The following is a 21044-nucleotide window of genomic DNA, read 5'->3' on the forward strand; positions in this document are numbered from 1 at the left end:
GAATATATCATAATGATAAAGAACCTACAAATATCCTAAATGTGTAGCCATATAATAAAAGTGTGTCAATGTGCATGAAGCCAAAATGTATAGAGTCAGAATGAGAAATAAACAAATCTATAATTATAGGTAGAGATTTCAATACTCCCTTTCCAGTAAGTTATAGAATAATTAAAAGGAAATCAATAAACATAGAATACTAAACAAAACTGTCAACCAAGTTGACCTAATTGATATTAATATTCATTCTATCAAACAACAGTGTATTACAGTCTCTTAAGGTGCACATAAAACATTCAAAAGACAGATAAGATTATGAGCCATAAAATAAATCTCATCAAATTAAAATTACACAGAGTAACTTCTCTGATCATAATTAACTAAAGTAGAAATCAATAACAGAAAGGTAACTGAAAGACTTCAAAATGTTTGGAAGTTATTTACACACTTGTAAATAACCCATGAATCAAAGGATAAATTAAAAGGAAATTAGGAAATATTTTGAACTGAAAGAAAAACCCAACATATTAAGATTTCAGCTTACAGCTTAAACAATATTTAAAGAAAACTTTATAGCATCAAATGCTTATATTAGAAAGGAAGGAAGATCTTAAATAAAATAAATGATATCATCTATTACCTCAAGAAACTAGAAAAAAGAGCCAATTTAACCCAAATAAATAAGAAAATATTATAAAGCAGGAATCAATAAAATTAAAAATTGAGGACCAAAAAAAATCAGTAAAATTACAAACTAGTTTTATGAAAATATCATTAAACTTGATAAATCTCTAGCCAGACTAATCAAAAAATAGAGAATGCACAGAATATCAATATCAGCAATGTAAAAGGAGACATCACTACAGATACTCCAGACATAGAAAAGATAATAAGAAAATCTTGTGAGTAACTTCACGACAATAAATTTGACAGCTTAGATGAAATGGATAAATTTCTGGAAAAATACAAGTGATCAGTCCTGAAAGGAGAAGAAATGTTTGAACTTTATATTTCTAAAACCCTTTATTTGAAGTCTTATATTCAAATTGTAGTTGAAATTAAATTTACAATCAAAAAACTTTCCCACCAATGAAACTCCAGGCTCAGATGGTTTTATTCAAGAATTCCATCAAACATGTATAGAAAAAATAATATCAATTCTACATAAACTCTTACAAAATATAAAAAGGAAGGAGCACATCCCAGCTCATTTTGTGAGGCTTGTATTCCTATGATACCAAAACTAGAAAAAGGCATTTAAAAAAAACTACACACCAACATCCCTCATGAATATAGACACAAAAAATGCCTCCCTTCCATGCAGCATTCCAAAGTTTTCCTAGACTTAATCATTTTCTCCCAGTTGCATTTACACCTTTCTGTGATTTATTATTATAAGCTGCTGTTCACACATCTGCCCTTGTCAGAGGATTACAGGATAGTTTCCATAGCCCTTGCATGTAACAATGCCAGTACATAAGTCTGCATTCTTTTGACGCACAGCCCAAAATTAAATTACACCTGGAAATCATCTCTTTTGTTACCCTTCTTGCCATCACTTTCTCTTTCACACGCATGCACACGCATGCACACACACACACACAAAATCTTCTAGCAATGATTCCAAAGAACCTAACTTTTGAATTTAATAGAAGTAATGCATTGCTTTATTAGGTTATCATTTTACCCCTGTCACTAAAGAACAATTAATTTTTTTTGCTTTGTTTATTGTTTTGTGTTAAATAATCCTCCACCTTCAGTGTTGATTTCACCTTCCTTCAATTCAGCACTGGGTTTCACATTTTGAGGATGTCTTCTTCTATATATATTTTTTATGTAGGCTTTCATTTCAGATCAGTTCTTCCAAGATATGCTGAAATCTGAATGGTAGAAAGTTAAAAGTTTTCATTACAGGAAATAACATTCTGACCTCTGACACCTCTTAGTGTTGCCCTAAATTCAGGTCTAAGACTCAGTTTCTGCCCTGGGGGAAAAATGGAGCTAATAATTTCCTTGAAGGATTACTGAGAGATCAAATTTTTAAAAAGGACTTTTAAGAGACCAAATGAGATTTTGTTTGTTTGTTTGTTTGTTTTTGAGACAGAGCCTTGCTTTGTCACCAGGCTGGAGCGCAGTGGCGCGATCTCAGTTCACTGCAACCTCTGCCTCCTGGGTTCAAGTGATTCTCCTGCCTCAGCCTCCCAAGTAGCTGGGAATACAGACACGTGCCACCACACCCAGCTAATTTTTGTATTTTTAGTAGAGATGGGGCTTCACCATGTTGGCCAGGATGGTCTCAGTTTCCTGACCTCATGATCCGCCCGCCTCGGCCTCCCAAAGTGCCGGGAAGATGAGATTTTTTTTTAATGTATAAAGATGGTTTTGTGAATGGTAAAATAATGTATAAATGCAAAGAATTTTTGTATTATTTTATACACATAAAAGCAGTATAAATAATACTTAAGAATAGGGGCTTGGGGATAATAGTTCCATAGTTCATGCTCTGGCTTTGACACATACTTGCTGTCTAACCTTGGGCAAGCAACTTATTCTTGGTCTCAGTTTCCTCATCTATAAAATGGAGATAAAGTATCTATAATATGGGCCTACTATAATAATTAAATGCATTAATTTACAAAGTGCTGACATAGTATTTGATATACACTAAGGGATTAATAGATTGTGAGTTGTGGGCTTGAAAACTAAAAATATAGATCGTAGTGGATTATGAAGGACATTGAATAAAATGATAATGTATTTGTGAGTCCATGAGGAACCACTGGAAGATTTTGAAGAGGGGGAATGGCATTAAATAATAGATTGTATGAGAACAGTAAGCCAATGGGAATACCAAGTGTAGTGGGAGAAACTTGTGAGGGAGAGGCTTCTAGGAACATACAGCCTGTGTCTTGGTCACTGAGGATTAACCAATTTGATGAGATAAGGAGAGGTAAGTGGAGAGGGAGAGAAAAGAGAGTGTTAATAAAAATGTGATAGGATGCAAAATTCTTTGCCTCACGTAAGGCCAATGATGGGATAATTCACTCCAAAACTTGAATAAGCCCATTGGCAATAATTGATTGCAGAACAATATGATATTGTTTCTGATTTTGCTCAGAATCAAAGTTCCATGATATCAGGAGGACAGCTATATGATTTTTGTAAATGAATTTCCAAGTGAAAAAATATCTCATTTTGAATTCCAGCCTCAACACTAACCGGGTCATGTTAGGCACATAACTTACCTGAACCTCTTTTCTGCAACTATACAATGAGGATAATAACACCTACTTCATAGTTTTGGTGTGAAAATGATGTGATGTGACATGTAAATGCTTGATGCAAGTTTCTTACACAAGGAAAGGTATTCAATAAAGTATAATTTCAGTCTTTATCTCTCAGATCTATTAAATTATACTGCAATGGTATGAAATGGCAGGAGATGGGAAGCCTGGACCAGGGGCTTTCATGTGCTAGAAGTTCCATCTTCTGACAACAGCCCAGAAGGTTCTGCAAAGCTTTTCTTAAATTGGCTTCACATCTCAGTCAAGCTGCAACTCTCCTGATTGACAATCTTGCTAAATTACACTGAGTGACTATCCAAATGTGGCATATTAATTAAGGTTTATATTTGAATTTATTGCATTAGATATCTTGCGAGACCAACATTGATTCAACGATTGACACTTACTAAAATGATCTGTTACTTTAGATGAGAAATTAGTTCTTTCTCTCATATACCTCCAAGTTAAAACAAAATGTTCCCACATTTGTTTGTTTCAAAGTTTCATACCATAATGAATTATTTCTCTTTTCATAGTTTTTCAATAATAATTATATTTTAAATTTTTTTTTTTTTAAGTCTTCCAAACACAGTTCGAAGTTGTGGCTCTTACCTTTGCTCACGTTTTGTTAATTTTCATTTTTAGAATTACATCCTTTAAGGCAGTGGTCCCCAGCGTTTTTGGCATCAGGGACCAGTTTTGTGGAAGACAATTTTTCTACAGACCAGGAGGAGGGGGAATGGTTTCGGGATGATTCAAGTGCATCACATTTATTATTTACATTTAGAAATAAATGTGTATATATATAAATTTATTAGAAATAAACTGCACTTTATTTTTATTATTATTACATTGTAATGTATAATGAAATAATTATACAGCTGGGCAGGGGGATCTCTTTTTGTTTTGTCTTCACACATTTGAAAGATCTTCCTTTAATGGTCTTAGGTTTATGAGAGAGGAAGTACCTACTACATGGCCCATCTTGGGTGAGTCCAGGTCTTATCTCCTATTCTTAGTACCCCATGCCATGAAAACTAAAGTTCAAATTCTCCAGGTTCAGCAGACACTCTCAAGGTAAAATCCAATTGCTTGACTTGGCTTACCTAGGTTTTTCTCCCTGCTTATTTTTCTAGCCTAAAAAAAAACCCAGCTCATCTATATACTTAAGAAGCAGCAGTTTTTTAAAAAATATTTTTTAGTTAGATATTTAGTCTCTTTTAAAAGAAGGTTGGTCTGAGTATCTCGTTCATCATTTTATCAGAATTCTGAAATCCAGTATTTCCATAATAATTATTTTTTAAATATTCTGCCATTTTAGGTGCTTTTGTTTTGTTTTGTTTCTAGGTTGAAAGGGATTTGTTTTTCATTGGATTATTCTGCCAGTTATCATTTGACTGCAATACAGAAACCCACAGTTCAGCGTTGTCTTAAACTCATGTGAGGACAGGGCTGCCTGGTCCAGGACAAAGCCCTTCCCCACCTTTTCTCTGGGTTGTGCTGGAGATGTGGGCCTGCAGCCACTTTTCTTCGTGTCTTTCATTTTGTAGTCATAAGGTGGCTGCTCCCTCCAGGTGTCACATTTGCTTTCCAAGCAGGAAGAAATCAACAGTGGATACAGCATCAAGAACGCAAAAGCTTTCCAGAACCATCAACTTGCATCTCACTGGCCAGAATTGTGTCAGATGGTGGCCCAGCTGCAACTGTTGCCACCCAAATAAAACAGAGGTTCCACCAAAAAGGCCAGCAGAAAAAAATGACTATGGAGAGGTCCTGAGCAGCATCTACCACAGCTGTTCACTTCCAGCTTCCACAGTACTGTCTTCAGCCAACACCCGAACTATTTCTACATTCAGAATGTTTCTTCTTTGTGGCCTGACATATCCATCAATACAAACACATTTTATGTACCTTATAACTATTATTTGGTCTTCTATATTTTTGCTTTTTTTCATTTACTTGGTACAGCATGAGCTAACAAAAGTACATTAAAGTTTACTTGTTTTGGTGAGTTTCCCATATGACTTTTTTCACATTTGGTGCATTAATGTTCATGATTAATCTTCATTACAAATTGTAAACTTCTCTCATAATATAGTATTTATCTTTGCTTCACGTTTTTTGCTTATTGTTAAAACTTGCTAGATACTGATGTTACAATTCTGTTGTATTTTTATTTGCATTTCCTGTGCACATCACCGCCCTTTCTGTTGCAATTATGTCTTGTTGTTTGCATCTATTTATTCCTCAGATCTCTCCATCTTCTCTCTTTGCCCAAGCTCAATGTTCTTTTAATTTCTTACTCTAATAGTTTGTAATATTTGCATTCTATTCTGTAATCATACTCTCCACGGTCATAAAATCTTATGTTTCATTTCAGTGAATGCAGTGTTACTACCATTCTTTTCCTTTTTTTCTTTCTTCCATCCTCCCTCCCTTTTCCTCTCTCTTCCCTCCTTCCCCTCTTCTCTCCTTCCTTCCCTCCTTCATTCTCTTCCTTCTTTACTCTCTTCCTGTTACTCCTTCACCTTAACATCTCTATTCATCTTCTGTTTGTCTACAGTTTATTCTCTCATACTTTTGGCTTTTTTTTTTTTTTTCCTGGCAGGGCTATTGAGAGTATATACTCTGAGAGAGTATATACTCTGAGTTCTTAAATGCCTCAGGAGACAGGTCTGTTGTTTGTATATTTGTATAGCAGAGAGATTGTATATAAACATTTTTAGTTGTACTTCCATCCTCTAAGAACTTTGTAAATACTATTCCACTTTCTTCCACATTTGAGTGCTACAAAAAGGTCTGAGGCTAACCTGTCTTGTTCTCCTTAAGGAAAATTTGATTCTTCCCTGTGTGCCATAGAAATATTTCTGTTAGTTTTAGTAAAGTATGTTAGAGTAGTTTTGTTCCGAATCTGTTTTATCTGGATCATGTCGCCTTTCCATGTGTGGACTCTGATCTTTTAAGAAATTTTCAAAAATTTAAAATCAGCATTTAAAATTTTTACCTTAAGTGGTTTTTTTCCTTCTCTTTTCCAGGTAGAATTATGATTATATGAGATAACCCTGGTCTGCCTTAACTACCAGTGCTTTCTGCTATAACCCTTTGCAATGCGCTTCTTTTTCTGCTGCGTTTTGTCCAGTCTCTCCAACTTGCTCCTTATATCCCAGCGTGTATTTTAGCCATGCATATATTTTTTAACTTCTTATAATAAGTTTCTCATCTCTGTAATGATTTTTTCTCATTCAATTTATTTGTTTCCTTATCTCTACGTAGAGGCCCTATGTTTCTCCTTGAGTTCTTATCTCAGAAAGGTGACATTTTCATTAATATGTTTGAATCCACAGAGAACTATATGTTCATATATTTCTCAATCTTTATGGTACCATTTTTTCCTGATATGTCTTTATCTTTATCTATATATACACACATACACATATATTATGTATACATACACATACACACATATATATACACATATACACACATGCATATATATATATATATCTCCTTTGCTTTTCATATTCTAATTCTCTACGCATGATGGGACTAAGTTTGCATAGGTCCCATGCCTTTTATCGACTATTTATCTTTGAATGAATCATCTACTTGCAGAATCGTGTTGGACAGGGGAAGCCAATTGAGCCTCGAGAGGTTGGAACTCTAAACCTCAGTTCATCCCCTCTGGGCTCTTTCTCAACAGCTCCCTCCACCAGAGACCCAGCCCTTCTGTGGCCCACATGTCTCAGGCTTTAGATCAACTTTATTTTCATCTCTCAAGACCATTAGCTGCACTTCCCTTCCATCCATCTACACTAATTATCAGCTTTCTTCAGAGACGCTAACTGTATACAGCTCCTCATTCATTTCTGCCTCCCCTTTCATTTCATAAAATTGAGTGGAGGACAGAAATCTAAAAGCCAAGAGGCTCCCAAAGCTTGTCCATCAGTGTTTCCCACTTGTCCTGGAGAACTCCTTCCTCCATGCACTGTGCCCAGAGTTCACGGAGATGAACAACCTCCCCCAGTGTCCTTCCTTGCACTGAATATTACTCAGTCATTGGTACTTCTATCCTCCAAGAGTTTTTAACGTGGTAGGGAAATGGTTTTTGGCAAAACAGCAAATGATAAAAAGGATACAAAAATCATATGATTAGAAATGGGCAGAAATTATCAAAACAGTAATGATGGTTATTATTTCTCGAATAGCAGAATTATAGATCATTGTCATTTTTTTAAATTTCCTGCAATAGCTACATAATAACTTGCATAACCAGAAAAACATGATGCATTGAAAAAGACGGGCCTCTTATGTCAGCAAGTTCTAGGGAGACACAGACATTATCATCAAATCCATGACTGGTTCTTCCTCCAGCTCTTGAGTGGACATGCTCTGCTTCCACAGGGTCTGATTGAATAAATGGGGTGCAAAGCTGAAATCCGATCACTTTAGAACTCTTCCAGAAAGCTAGGAAATATTGCGTATAAAATACCTGAAGCTCTCTGGGAAGTGGAAGGAATTCATGCCATCATTATAAGAAACATTTCTGACCTCAGATACACCGTCCTATCCCTAGCAAAACTGCTTTTTATGTAGTTAAACCTCCGGAATGAATTTACCCCGTTAAGCAGAAGCAGTGCAAATGAACAAGGAATGTATTTCCAGACAACAGAACTCACAGCCGGCAGGGCTAGCACAGCCTCCTCTCAAGGTCCTGGGCCCATCTCTCCTTGCTTTGTATCACTTTGTGTTTAAAAAGGAATCAAAGGAGCCCCAGTCCATCACTAATGCAGAAACACAAGCACAATGCTGAGGGTGGAATAGCTCAAGAGAAACAACCAGATTGAGGCTGGAAAACAAAAGCAGCCCATGTGACTAGCATCCCTTCAAAACTATGTCCTCATGCACTTTCTGTATCCTAAGAAAGCAGACACATAAGCTGAAAGAAATTGGGACAATTCAAGAACTAAACTAAATGTTCAAATATTTAAACGTGGTCTTAAACTTACCTAACATGTCACTGTCTTCATACAAAACACACACACACACATATATATATATACTCACATAAAATCTACAGAAATACAGTATTTTGCTCAATGTAAGAAGGAGTTCTTTAACAAGCAGAAATTCTATAAATGATACGGACTGGCTGATGTTAGGGAAGGTTAGGGAAGGTAACTGGAATGCCGCTTTAGTTCCCAGAGGTGAGTCTGCAGTATGTAATTCTTCTGAGTACAATCTGCCTTATCTATGTGATAATACATCTTTAAACATTAGACTCAGTAATTTTAACTGCAATAAACCCAACCCACCCATATTTTGCCCTTCAACACAAACCACTAAATTCCAAAACATGGCCAAAGGCACAGATCATCTCTAAATTAGCTCTAAAATATTTTTAGAAGGCTTAATTGTAAACAAAGAAGAGAGTGAACATTTTCGGATGACTGTAGATGGCTAAGATTTCAACTGTTGGATCACTTCCTGAATTTTCTGTGCAAAACATCAAGTTTTAAAATAAGAACTACTGTTTATGGATGCAAAAATACCCCAACTTTCCAAATGCACCTCATGTCATTAGATTAATTTGCTATGCACCTCAGGCAATTATATTAGTGGCAAAGATATTCTTCCAGACCTCGTCCCCAAGCAGGCACTATAATTAGAGAAAGCCTACATCCCAACAGACAAAACCTCTGCAGACTGGAAGGCAGAGCCCATTACATTTACCCCAAGCACCTCAGACTCTTTCTGTGTGCCGAGGACGAGGCAAATGTGCATTGTGAAAATTAACACAGCCAGAAAGGAAGCATCCCACAGGGTGAATCAATACTCAGCAAAGGATAATGGGATTCCTGCTCAGGCAGCTGTGTCCTGCCCCTCCCATTAGCACCTGTCAGTAAGAGCAGTCAGGGCCAGGCAATGGGCACCCGCCCCCCAGCTCAATCCTGACGATGATCATTAGCTCCAGCCGGTGCAGAGGCACCCCACACTGCCAAATAGTGTCCTTTTCTCCTTAAATGCAGACAAACAATGACTTCTCCTCTAATAGCTGGCACAAATCTTGTTAATCTTTCTTGTTTCACTTCTGTTTTGCCCTTAGCACAGTGTGTAGGAAGAGATCGACTTGAAGGTAGAAATTAGGTTATTCAAGTTAATTTCAGGACATGCTCTACTCAGAGGCTTAGAACCATCTAGGCTGGCCTGCATCACCTAGAGGTAATCACAGGATGGAAATAATACTCTACCGACCATGTGACCTGGCAAATAATCAATATCTACTCTTTGGACTTTTCTTACTACCATTTGCTAGAAGAAAAGACTAAAAAATTTCACATGGCAAAAATCTCCTCCTGCCTTCTTTCTCCCTTCCTATTACTTACTCCTTCCTTCCTGGCTTCCTTCCTTCCTTCCTCCCACCCTCCTCCTCACTCCTTACCCCTTCCTTCCTTCCTTCCTTCCTTCCTTCCTTCCTTCCTTCCTTCCTCCCTCCCTCCCTCCCTCCTCCTCCCTCCTTTCCTCTTCCTTCCTTCCTTCCTCTCTCCCTCCCTCCTCTCCCTTTCTTCCTTCTTTCCTTCCTCTCTTTCTCCCTTTCTATCTTTTTTCCCCTCCATCCTTCTTCCAAAGTAGAAGTGAATAGCCACTGAAAGGAAAACTGAACATGTAAAATATCAGTTAACATTAACCCCTGGGAAGGGGTATTTCTAAGTGCTTCTCTTTGCAGCTGAAGTTCTGAGTGTCTGTGTGTGTGTGTGTGTGTGTGTGTGTGTGTGTGTGCGCACGCGCGCGCGCGCAAGTCTGTGGAGGACCCAAAAGTGGAGTAGGGGCCCAGGCCAGGCAACCTTCACTTGCCCTGTAGGTCAAGCTGTTTTCAAAATGCCTCTATGGTAAGGGGCCGGGAACGCTAACGTCTTCCAGAAATTCATAATGAGCTGTGATTTTTACCCCAGTATATAACATTCTATCCAAAAGAATGGCGAAGAGACTTCTAAACTAAATCAGAGGTCTTTTTTTGCTTTTGTCTTTTTCTATAGGCCTGATTTTCTTCTTAACATTACATGTGTATGGACTTATGATCCAGCCACAGCCTATTCTTAGGACAAGCCAGTTGGTTTAATTGGGAGGAAATCAGCAAAACTTCAGAAAGTATTGCATAAAATTTATTTAATCCCTCTCCCCATCATGTATTCACTCCTCCAATCATTCACAAGTATCTACTGGGCACCTGCTTAGGGCCAGATGCTTGCATCTCATAGTGAAGTTGGGGGAGTCGACTTAGGGAAAAGAAGGGAAGGGCATGAAAGGGAAAGTGTTTTCACTAAGTCTGATAATTTCTAAAGAACTCTGGAGACCAGAGACCCAAAACCCTCAAATTCACTGACAAACAACGTGAATAAGCCCCTGGTCCCATTCCTTTTGCAATGAAAGGTTTGTGACTGGAATAGCTAAAAAAAAAAAATTCTTATAAAAAAGCAATACACATTTACTCTAGAAAGTATAGATAAGAAAGTGAAAAAATATTTAAGTTGCCTATAATCATCATCCCAAACTTTTGGTATTTCTCTTCTGGGTGTGTGTGCATTTTTCTCTTCTCCATATAGTTTGAACCATTTGCTATTACTTATATCAAACCACATTTTGAGATACAAAATAGCAATTTCATATGGCTCAACCTCATACTGTTGATAAATTTATAGGCATGGAAACATAGTGTACATATTTGTATCCTGATTTTTTCACTGAATAGCATAAATTCCTCTGACATTAAACATTTTTAAAGCTTAAACAAATTAAATGAAACAATTTTCAACGGTTCACCATTTTGCATTTTATGAATGTAAAATAAATGCTTAATTATAGCAAACTACTTAAAGAAAAATTTTCTGCTTTTTTGCATTTTCATATTATTGTGAAAAACATCCACATCTCAAGCTTCCTCCAGTCATGTCTTTGATGCTTTGAAGTCAAATGAAAGATGTGCACTTCAAGGCAAGAGCAAACATGACCACTTAGCATTTTGTAAATTAAGCTCGATTTTTGAATAACGCTTATAAATCAAAGACTGTTAGTATGTGCACCTGACCCCGATCTCCCACAGAATTAGTTTTTGCAATCAACAGCTTGTGCTGCCTAAATATTTACCTTCTGCCATCACCAAGCTACATGCTGCAATCTATTTGTTGAAATACTCTTCCAGTTTTAATAATGTCCTTTCACTTAGGGACACCTATAACTGCAAGAGACTCGATATTGGCCCCCAACACCTCTACTGAACATATAAACTAAAAGGCCCCTTCCAGCTGCCTGAATTGGGTGATGCCCTCATGATAAGACTGGAAAACGAGATGGGGGTCACACAAAGTCAAAACATGAGAAAAACATTCATTTAAAAAGCACACCGGGGATCATTCACTTGAAAATCAGAAGGAGCAAATACTTCTATTTTATTAAGGCAAAAGCTTCAGTGGGTTACCATGGGGGAAATTCTGCAAACTGAATGCATCCCAGCTTTTCCCAGGAAATCTTACATGGAGATGAATCACCCACCGTCCATATGCTTTGCCATATTTCACCAAGCACATGACAGAATGCAACTTAGAAAACCCCCACAAATGTCATGCCAGTGCTCAGCCACCCCTATCCATTTTGAAAATGGTGGAAGTGGGGATTCTAAAGGTGGATTTTATGTACTTGCAATGATATGCTTTAAAATGGATAAAAATAAAATAAAATTATTTCGAGAAATTTTAATTCCAAGAAACTACAGAGAATAAAGATTCTTCAAAAATGGTTTTGCCTTAGATAGCTCCCTAGTTTCACATTCGAATTGAAAAGTGTTTATTTGCTGAGTTAAGTTCACCCTATACATCACCATCCATGAAGGTATTTTAGCCAAATAGCCTGAAACGTCTGCAGCAGGTAATCTCGGTTACCTTACACTCTGAAATTTGCACTCCTAATTTTCCATGTTCCATGGAACACACGTTTCCTTTAAAGACTTTTGAGTTTGCTTTGGGTGCTGGTTCTATGTCTCATCCAGAAGTGGGAGGAAGAAGTCAGCTGTTTGTAAATAGAAGGCAGCAACTGAGAAGGGATTATAATAATTTTCACTTTGATAGTATGTAACACTTGAAATTTCAGGGAGCTTTGCAAACTGGCAAGTATTATTTCTCATTTCTATTAGGAAGAAAACTGGGGCACAACACACCCAAGACAGTAAGTTAGTTAAAGTCAATAGTAGAAGTGGTAAGTGCAGCATCTCCTTTGCAGGCCATTGAATCATGCTCCCTGTAAGTCACGCCAAGTCGAGAGATGACATCATCAGGGCTGACCCCTGTCAGAACTGCACATACATAAAGCCCTCGCAACCACATGGAAATCATTGCTCGTCCTGGGAAACATCTTTTGTTGTCCAAGAGATGATTGATCACATATTCACAGCTGGAGATTAAACAGATCCAAAGATGTAGTGGTGGCCACCTTTTGCCATCATTCCAAAAAGAGTAATGAACGGCAGTACCAGGAACCCAGCCTTCACATGTCCAGATGCTTCTCCTACTCACCCTCTCTGAGTGCTCAATACTAACTATTTTTTTAAATGTCAAGTGCTATTTATTTTGACATTTTTAAAATGTCCCCGAAAGATAAATCAGTGTCTTTAAAGACGAATAATCCTGATAGTAAATTTATAGCTTTGAAAGTGAACATATATCCCTCCCTTCCCCATGCTGGCAGGTTTTGAAACCTCTTGCAGGAACTAGAAGTAGCCCTTGTCCTCTTGACCAAGACTGACCAAACATTGAGGCAATGTTTTAATACATTAGCCAAAACCTAAACTAGCACTCACATGGAAGCCTTTTTAATTTCTAGGACCTACAAAGATCATACAAATAAACACATATATATAGTCAGATGCACATTCTAGAAAATCAATACATGCAGAATCCATTTTCTGTTTTTCAACCAATGTATCAAATTAAATACAAAGCCAAATTGCTCTGTATATCCCTTGGACCAAACTCTACCTGCCTTCTGTTTTGTTTAAAACTAAATAAAGTTTTATTGACACCCAGCCGTACCCATCCATTCACAGATTGTTTGTGGGCTGCTTTTGTGTACAACAATGTGGTTGTTAACACAGAAAATTTATGGCCCACAAAGGCTACAATTTACTTTCTAATCCTCTACAGAAACATTTTTGACAACCTCTGGCTTAATCTATAAGATGAGTTAGCCATAAAAGATCCTATAAAATCATAAGGAGAAAATAGTCACATCTTTAGAGCAGATTCAGGGGAGGCAGCCTGGTTAAAAATGCCCTCCCTGATCCTGGATGTCATCCATGGTACCTCCTCACCTACATCTATGAGCCCTGAATTGGCCATGAGGGAAGCATCCCTTATTCACAGCTCCCTCAGTTAAGCACATATGGTCTTGGCAATGGGGGCAGAAGGAGGAACCCAAGGTCATCTGATCCAGTCTTCTGTACTGTGGAGGAATTATGTCCCCCATATCCATGCTCTATAGTCACGGAAACTCGGCTGGAGTCCTGGAGCAACACTTCCCACAACAGAGTGCATCTTCTCTCATTCCTGCACAACGGAATTGTGAGTGATTCCTCAATGTTGGGCAGAAACTCACTTCCCTGTCACTTCATCAGTGCAGCAAAATACTGGAAAGCAACCAATATGACTCCTTGGACGTGTCACCAGCCCTGTCCCCTCTTCACCAGGCTACAAAGCTATATTCCTCCCCCTGTGGCTTACAGGCTACCACCTTGACACTTGGCACTCCTGGTCACCTCTTCCAGTCACAATCCACGGGCCTTTTCTGCATTGCCACACCGGCTCTGTGTCTCCTGGTTCTTTCTGTTAGCATCTAAGCACCGCCACATCTTCCCCTGAAGTGAAATATTGAAGGAGGAAGAACCCCGGAAGCTGAGGCACATAGCTTTGTTGCTGCTTTAACTTGCCACACTTCCTCATTGTCACACCTCACCTTGACCCCATCTCACCTTGCGAAGGAAGGATGGTGTTTCATGATTCAGTGCAAACAGTACTGGACGAGAGTCCCAAAGATTCAAGGTCTAGTCTAGTCTCTAGCACTGTCTGGGTTTTATAAATTCAGGGAATTTGTCTAATCTATGTGGGCTAATGTTTCCTCATCTATAAAATTTCGTAATGCAGAAAGGACTGTGGTAATTTCTCTTTCTCAAAGCTAAATAACACTCTTGAGAATCCAACACATTATTTGATCCTTTTCTCTAAAAAAAAAAAAAAAAAAAAAAAAAGTGAAAAAAGTGCATACATTTTCTGCAGACTAAGAGGGCATGGGGGATAAGATGCAGGTGGATTCGCAGGTGGATTTCAGATAATCGAAGTCACCCTGCATCTCCTATCAAGCAGCCTTTACTTTATCCTGAAGGCTATGGATCCCCCATTAAAGCTGTTAACACAGGACAGTGACATTATCATATTTCCACTTTAAGAATTTAGAAGATTGTCATGATTATAGAGAATGACTTGGGAGTGCAGGAGCAGTGTGCAGTGTGGAGGCTGGAGTGGGAATAGAGGGTGGGCGAGTGGTAAGGCAGAGGGAATGACGCCTGAGATAAGGGTAGTAGTTGTTGAGGTCGCTGCTGTTCAGGGTGAGGTCCAGGAACAAGAAGCAGCCCTTAGAAGCTTGTCAGATTGCAGAATCTCAAGCCCCACACAGACCTTCGTCGTCAAGATCCACATTTGAACAAGATGCCCAAGGGATTTGCACTTCCTTGAAGAAAAAAAGTGCTGGGCTAGATTTTGGTTATCAGGCCTTAGAGATGGTGTATTAGTTTGTTCTCACACTGCTATAAAGAACTACCTGAGACTGGGTAATTTATAAAGAAAAGAGGTTTAATTGACTCACAGTTCTGCATGGCTAGGGAGGCCTCAGGAAACTTACAATCATGGCTGAAGGTAAAGGGGAAGCAAGGCATATCTTCACAAGGCAGCAGGAGACAGAGAGAGTGAAGGGGAAAGTGCCACACTTTTAAACCATCAGATCTCAGGAGAGCTCATTCACTATCACAAGAACAGCAAGGGAGAAATCCGCCCCCATGATCCAATCACCTGGTCTCTCCCCCGACACATGGGGATTACAATTCAACATGAGATCTGGGTGGAGACACAGAGCTAAATCATATCAGATGCTAAGGGCAAAACCAAAACTATGGCAGTGCAAATGGAAAAGCAACAATGAATTTTTTAAAGAGTTGTGTATGAGGAAGAATTGACCAAACTTAATGACATTGAAGGTAAGAAATAAAATAGAAGAAAAATTGGGGAAATATGCAAGATTCTAGCTTAGAATACTGGAAAGTGGCACTGCCATTTGTCTGAAATGAATAATATAAGGAGAGGAGCTGGGCATGGTGGCTTATGCCTGTAATCCCAGCACTTTGGGAGGCTGAGGCAGGAGGATCACTTGAACCTGGGAGGTAGAGGTTACAGGGAATGAAGATCGTGCCACTGCACTCCAGCCTGGGCAACAGAGTGAGACCCCATCTCGAACAAAAAAGGAATATAAATAGAGGAACAAACTTGAAGATATTATCAAGTTCCTTTTGTGTGTTAAGTTGAAATGCCTATAAGACTTTACTGGAGTTATGTCCAATGAGCATTTGAAAATATAGGTTTAGAGTTCAGCCAACAGCTTTAGTAAAAATAAAGATTTGGAAGTCAAGGTATACTTGAAGCTGGAAAAAAAAAATGATGGTGTCACCCAGGAAGAACAAATAAGTAGAGAAGATGAGAGAAGAAAATGAAGAAGAGAAGAGAAAGATATGAGTACAAATCCTAAAATTAACCTCCAGTCAGGGAAAAAGAGATGAAGTTGAATCTGCCAGTGATTCCCAGCAGGGAATTATACTTGACCTCAGAACCATTCATTGACCTTGGATACCCATTTGTCCCTTTTCTAGCTACCAAACTCCCTGGGCTTAGCTCAGCACACAGCTGCTCAGTCAACACTGTCAGGTGCTTCAGAAGTCAAAGAGGATGGGAAGCGACAGCCTCCTAGTTTGGAAATTAGAGAAACAGTGGTTACTTTAATGAGAGCACATACAGGGAGGTGGCAGGGTAGTAGCCAATGTGAATGGAAAGTGAGAAAGAGAAGATGAGAAGTGTCCATTGTGCAGGCTTTTGCAAGAAAGGAAATGAGAGAAGAGGGCTGTCCTTCAAGGAAGAGGCTTATTAAAAGGATTTTGTTTTGTTGTATTGTTTCAAGGATGGTTTATATTTAAATGTGCTGACAGGCTGAGATCAAGAATCCAGGGAAAAGCCAGAGGTGGGAATCTGAAGATACAGAACAGATGTAGGTGGCAAAGAAAGAACTCAGAGAGTGGGAGGTCAGGGGGTCAAGAGACATGGCTGTGTCTTGGACAAGAGGTGAACTCGCAGTGGCTACATGGACTCCAATTACCAAGGCTCGTTATGAACCATAAAGCACGTTAATGTAGCAGAAAGGCAGGCCCAGTGCAGCCGAGGTACTTGTGCCATTGGCCAAAGGGCCAACGATGAACTAACATTTCAAGTGGCATGGAGTGCTCAGGTCCACTGAATAACATTTTAGAGAATCCTCTGCCTTCCCTCGATGTTCTGCCTCCTGGAACATCAATCTCAAGCCATTCAGGAATGCCTGGGAAACCTCGAAGCTGGCTTTAAAGAAGCTATGAATCTATTTGCAAAAATCACCTTTGCAATTTAACTAGACTTTAGCTCTAATTTATAAACCAGCCCAATGTTTTCATACCTGTGTTTGTACAAGATGTAAAGAAAGTGTCACATTTCAGAAAGAGTGAAAAGCATGGAAATCAGGAGAACAATTAAACTGCCAGAGGATAAAGCACTTTCTGGTGTTGACACTGACTCTCTGTTTATAATAGCACTTGTTCAGGAAACCCTCAATGATTCCTACAGAAAACAAAATCAAGAAATTACTTTGTCAAAATGTGCAAATTTAACCTCCAGGGATTTGGGTAGGGGGCGGTGGGAGCAGTTCGGTAATTATAAGTCGCACGGAGGTACTTCATTCTTGGCAGTGATGGGGAAGCGCAAATTGAAAAGTATGTAGTGACAGTTGGTGGCAGAAATCCTAGAGAAAACTAAGCCTGCCAGGTACCAATCCGTGCATGACAAGATCATCGCAAATGCTTGGATGACTCATATTTTCCCCTTACAGTTGCATGCTGGTTCTACGATATGTGATTTTTGAGATTTGATGATTATACCTGGTGTCACACATGGTCTCAGGAGACACCACAATCTTTTTTCTGCTTCCTTCTCTCGGGTCAGAAAACCAGCAGGGTGAAAAATAATCAAAACGTTGTGGAGGTTAGACATCCTTTTGGGTTTTTTGAGAGCTAAAGTTAATTAAACTCTTCTGGTTTCGAAGAAGAAATAAAGCAAACAAACAAACAAACATGGCACGTGCTAAGCATTGCGTTAGCAACAAACATTGACTATGCACCCTTATTCCAAGTAAAGGGAAGGGCTGAGTGATTCCCCCCGTCATTTCTTCCTTCTGGCATCCCATAAATAGTTAGAAGACACTGTGCTGCCTGGCTAGGGCTGCTACAACAACGTCCCACAAACTGGGTGGTTAACAACAGACATGCACCATCTCATGGTCTGGAGGCCAAACGTCCAAGATCAAGGTGTGGGCAGGGTGAGTTCCCTCTCAGGCTGTGAAGGAGACTCTGTCCTGGGCCTCTCCCCCAGCTTCAGTGCTTTACTGGCCGCCTTCAGTGTTCCTGGGCTTGTAGAAGCATCACCCAGATCTCAGCCTTCATCTTCACACGGCCCCCTCCTGTGTGTGTGCCTGTATTCAGATTTCCCCTTTTTAGAAGGACACTAGTCATCCTGGATTGGGGCCACTCCAATGCCCTTACCTTAACTTGGTATAAACACCTCATATCCAAATAAGGTCATATTCTAAGGTGCCAGGGTTTAGGACTCTAACATATCTGTTTCTCTTTTTCTTGTTATTTCATTTTGTTTTGTTTTGTTTTGTGTTTTGTTTTTTTGTGTTTTTTTGGTGGGATGGGCAGAGGGGCCACGTTCCAACTGACAGCAGGCACTTACTTTGAACTTGGCCTTATCCTAGGTAACAGGTGAGCAGTGGTCAACAAAAGAGAGACAGCGCTTGTCCTCATAGAGTCAGAATCAGGAGGAAGAACCAGTCAGTCGATTAACAGGCACTTAGTCTAAATAGTGACTTCATGACAGTTACAGGGAGTGCTAGGAGGGAAAACCCGCAGATAGTAGGAAAATGTGCAGTAGAGGGATCCACACAGTCGGGGGCCAGGATCTGCTCCCCAGGAAACGGCCCTGAGAGGAGGGCAGTGTCGCCAGGCTAGGAGGGTGAGGGTGTCAGCGGAGAGAACAGCCTGCGTGGGGGCCGGAGGGTGGAGCGGGTGGATCTTGGCAAACGGCAGGAAAGGAAACGGCTGGAGCATATGTCTCAATGACATCGTCACAGAAATGAGAAAGAGAACCTGCCATTCTCACTGACTGCTCTCTATCTCCCCACGGGGTACTGTTCTGTGGGCTCCTTGTGCCCACTCCCTTTTTCCCCTCTTTTTATAACATTTAGAAGTGTTTCGTTTTGTGTTTTCTTATTTTTCAGGAATACATTCATGAACTGCCCAAGGCCAATGTCCTGTTCATAGAAGGCGTGTTCCCCATACCTGGCTTCCGGCTGCCACCTTATAAGAAGCAAGCTGTGATAGCTCACAGCCCCCAGCCCCCTTTGATGAACTGGGTACTTCTTCACTATGTGCTAGCATCTTCTATGGCATCCTCATTAAAAGCCCAGATTCTGGATTCAGACTGCCTGGGTGGGAACTCTGTTGCAGTGAATTGCTCCGAGTCTCCCCTTCCTCAGCTGTAGAACAGGCATGGGGAGAGTTCAGCACTCCAAATACCCTGCTCCCCAATTTGTTATGAAGATCAAATGAATGAGTCCAGGTAACCAACTTGGAACACTTCCCAGCATCGAATAAGCAGGCAACAAGTGTTGGACATGACAACACTCAGGGTAGGTCCTGCCTGCTTTAAATGCACTTTTACATGATTTTAAATTACTTAGGGACCTTTTCACCCAGTGCCTAACAAATCACGTGGATATGGTCCATGCACAGTCAATACTCACTGAGTGAATGAATACAAGAATGAAGCACGTATTGAAGCAGTGCCCGAAAATGATAGATTCTAATTCCTGCTTCAAATTAGGGATGGCTTAAGAGAAAAGACTAAGGTCCTTTCTAACTTTAAGAATCTTTTCTTTAAAGAATTACTACATTCATATTCTATGCATGTATGGATTCATAGCTTGTTTATTATTTGTTAGCTAATTTGTGAATTATTAATTGTGAGCTGATTTGTGAATTATTTGTGAGCTAATTTGTGAATTATTATTTGTGAGCTGACTCACAAATAACCTGACAAATGAATAGGCCACAGTTGCAAAAAAAAAAAAAAAACAAAAAAAAAACTATTTTGTGCTTGTTTTATTGAAAATATTTTAAGGCAATAACTATAGGTTCATATTTTAAAATATATAAATCACCATAAAATGTCAGGGGACATCCTGAAAGCCCCCTGTTAAGAAGGCCCCTGTGTCAGTAAGGTAGGCTCCAGGTCTGTTCAATCAAATTAAATACGAGTGTGTTCAACACGTGTCAGTTGCTGTGGACACTAAAGGTCTTCAGGCGGTACTAGTGATGCGTCATCATGTAGTAAGTGTCAGCTTTTACACTCAATCCTCACATAATCATGGGAGGGAAATGTTATCATCACATTATATGGAAGTAGAAAAATGCAGAAGCTGGTTCAAAGCCAAGTTTCTCTTCGGGGACCTTCAAGTTGCCATTCTGGTTTTATCCTAGAAGTATGCTTCTTAATCTCTATTTCCAATTTGGTTCACAAAGGCATACAGCAGGTTTATTGTGTGTGTGCTTATTGGTACATCATAATTGTACATATTTATGGGGTATATGTGATACTTTGATACACACATGCAAAGTGCAGTGATCGAATCAGGGTAATTAACATATCCTTCACCTTGAACATTTATCATTTATGTGTGTCGGAAACATTTCAAATCTTTTCTTCTACCTATTAGGAAATATACAGTATATTGTGACTAGGCATAGTGACTCATGCCTGTAATCCCAGCACTTTGGGAGGCCAAGGCAGGTGGAACACTTAAGGTCATGAGTTCGAGACCAGCCTGGCCAATATGGTGAGAAACCCTGTCTCCACTAAAAAGAGAAAATTAGGCATGGTGGCATGTCTATAATCCCAGTTACTTGGGAGGCTGAGGCAGGAGAATCTCTTGAATCCAGGAGGCGGAGATTGCAGTGAGTCAAAATCATGCCACTGCACTCCAACCTAGGCAACAGAGCGAGACTCCATCTCAAATAATAATTTTATATATATATATATACACACACACACACACACACATACACATATACACACACACACAGAGTTGTTAACTATATTCACCTTACTGTGCTATTGAACACTAGAACTTATTCTAACTGTATGTTAATACCCGCTAACAAACCCTTCTTCATCCCCCCTACACTTCTCAACCTCTATCATTTTACTGTCTACATCCATGAAATCAACTTTTTTAGTTTCCACATATGAATGAGAACATGCAATATCCCTGTGCCTAACTTATTTCACTTAATATGATAACCTTCCGTTCCATCCA

The 21044-nt window shown here is 39.3% G+C and overlaps 2 long non-coding RNA genes across 3 annotated transcripts in view; both read right to left on the reverse strand.

Annotated features, from left to right (window-relative positions):
• LOC110741011 overlaps positions 1-21044 on the reverse strand; it is a 135131-nt gene that overhangs the window by 90111 nt on the left and 23976 nt on the right. The window lies entirely within an intron of this gene.
• On the reverse strand, positions 1807-15171 carry LOC116270240. The gene is made up of 2 exons (XR_004178175.1): positions 14061-15171; positions 1807-1880 (listed from the first exon to the last, which is right to left on the reverse strand). It is a non-coding gene; the product is annotated as an uncharacterized LOC116270240 (long non-coding RNA).

The sequence above is a fragment of the Papio anubis genome, chromosome 14, assembly GCF_008728515.1.
Source record: "Papio anubis isolate 15944 chromosome 14, Panubis1.0, whole genome shotgun sequence".
NCBI lineage: Eukaryota > Metazoa > Chordata > Mammalia > Primates > Cercopithecidae > Papio > Papio anubis.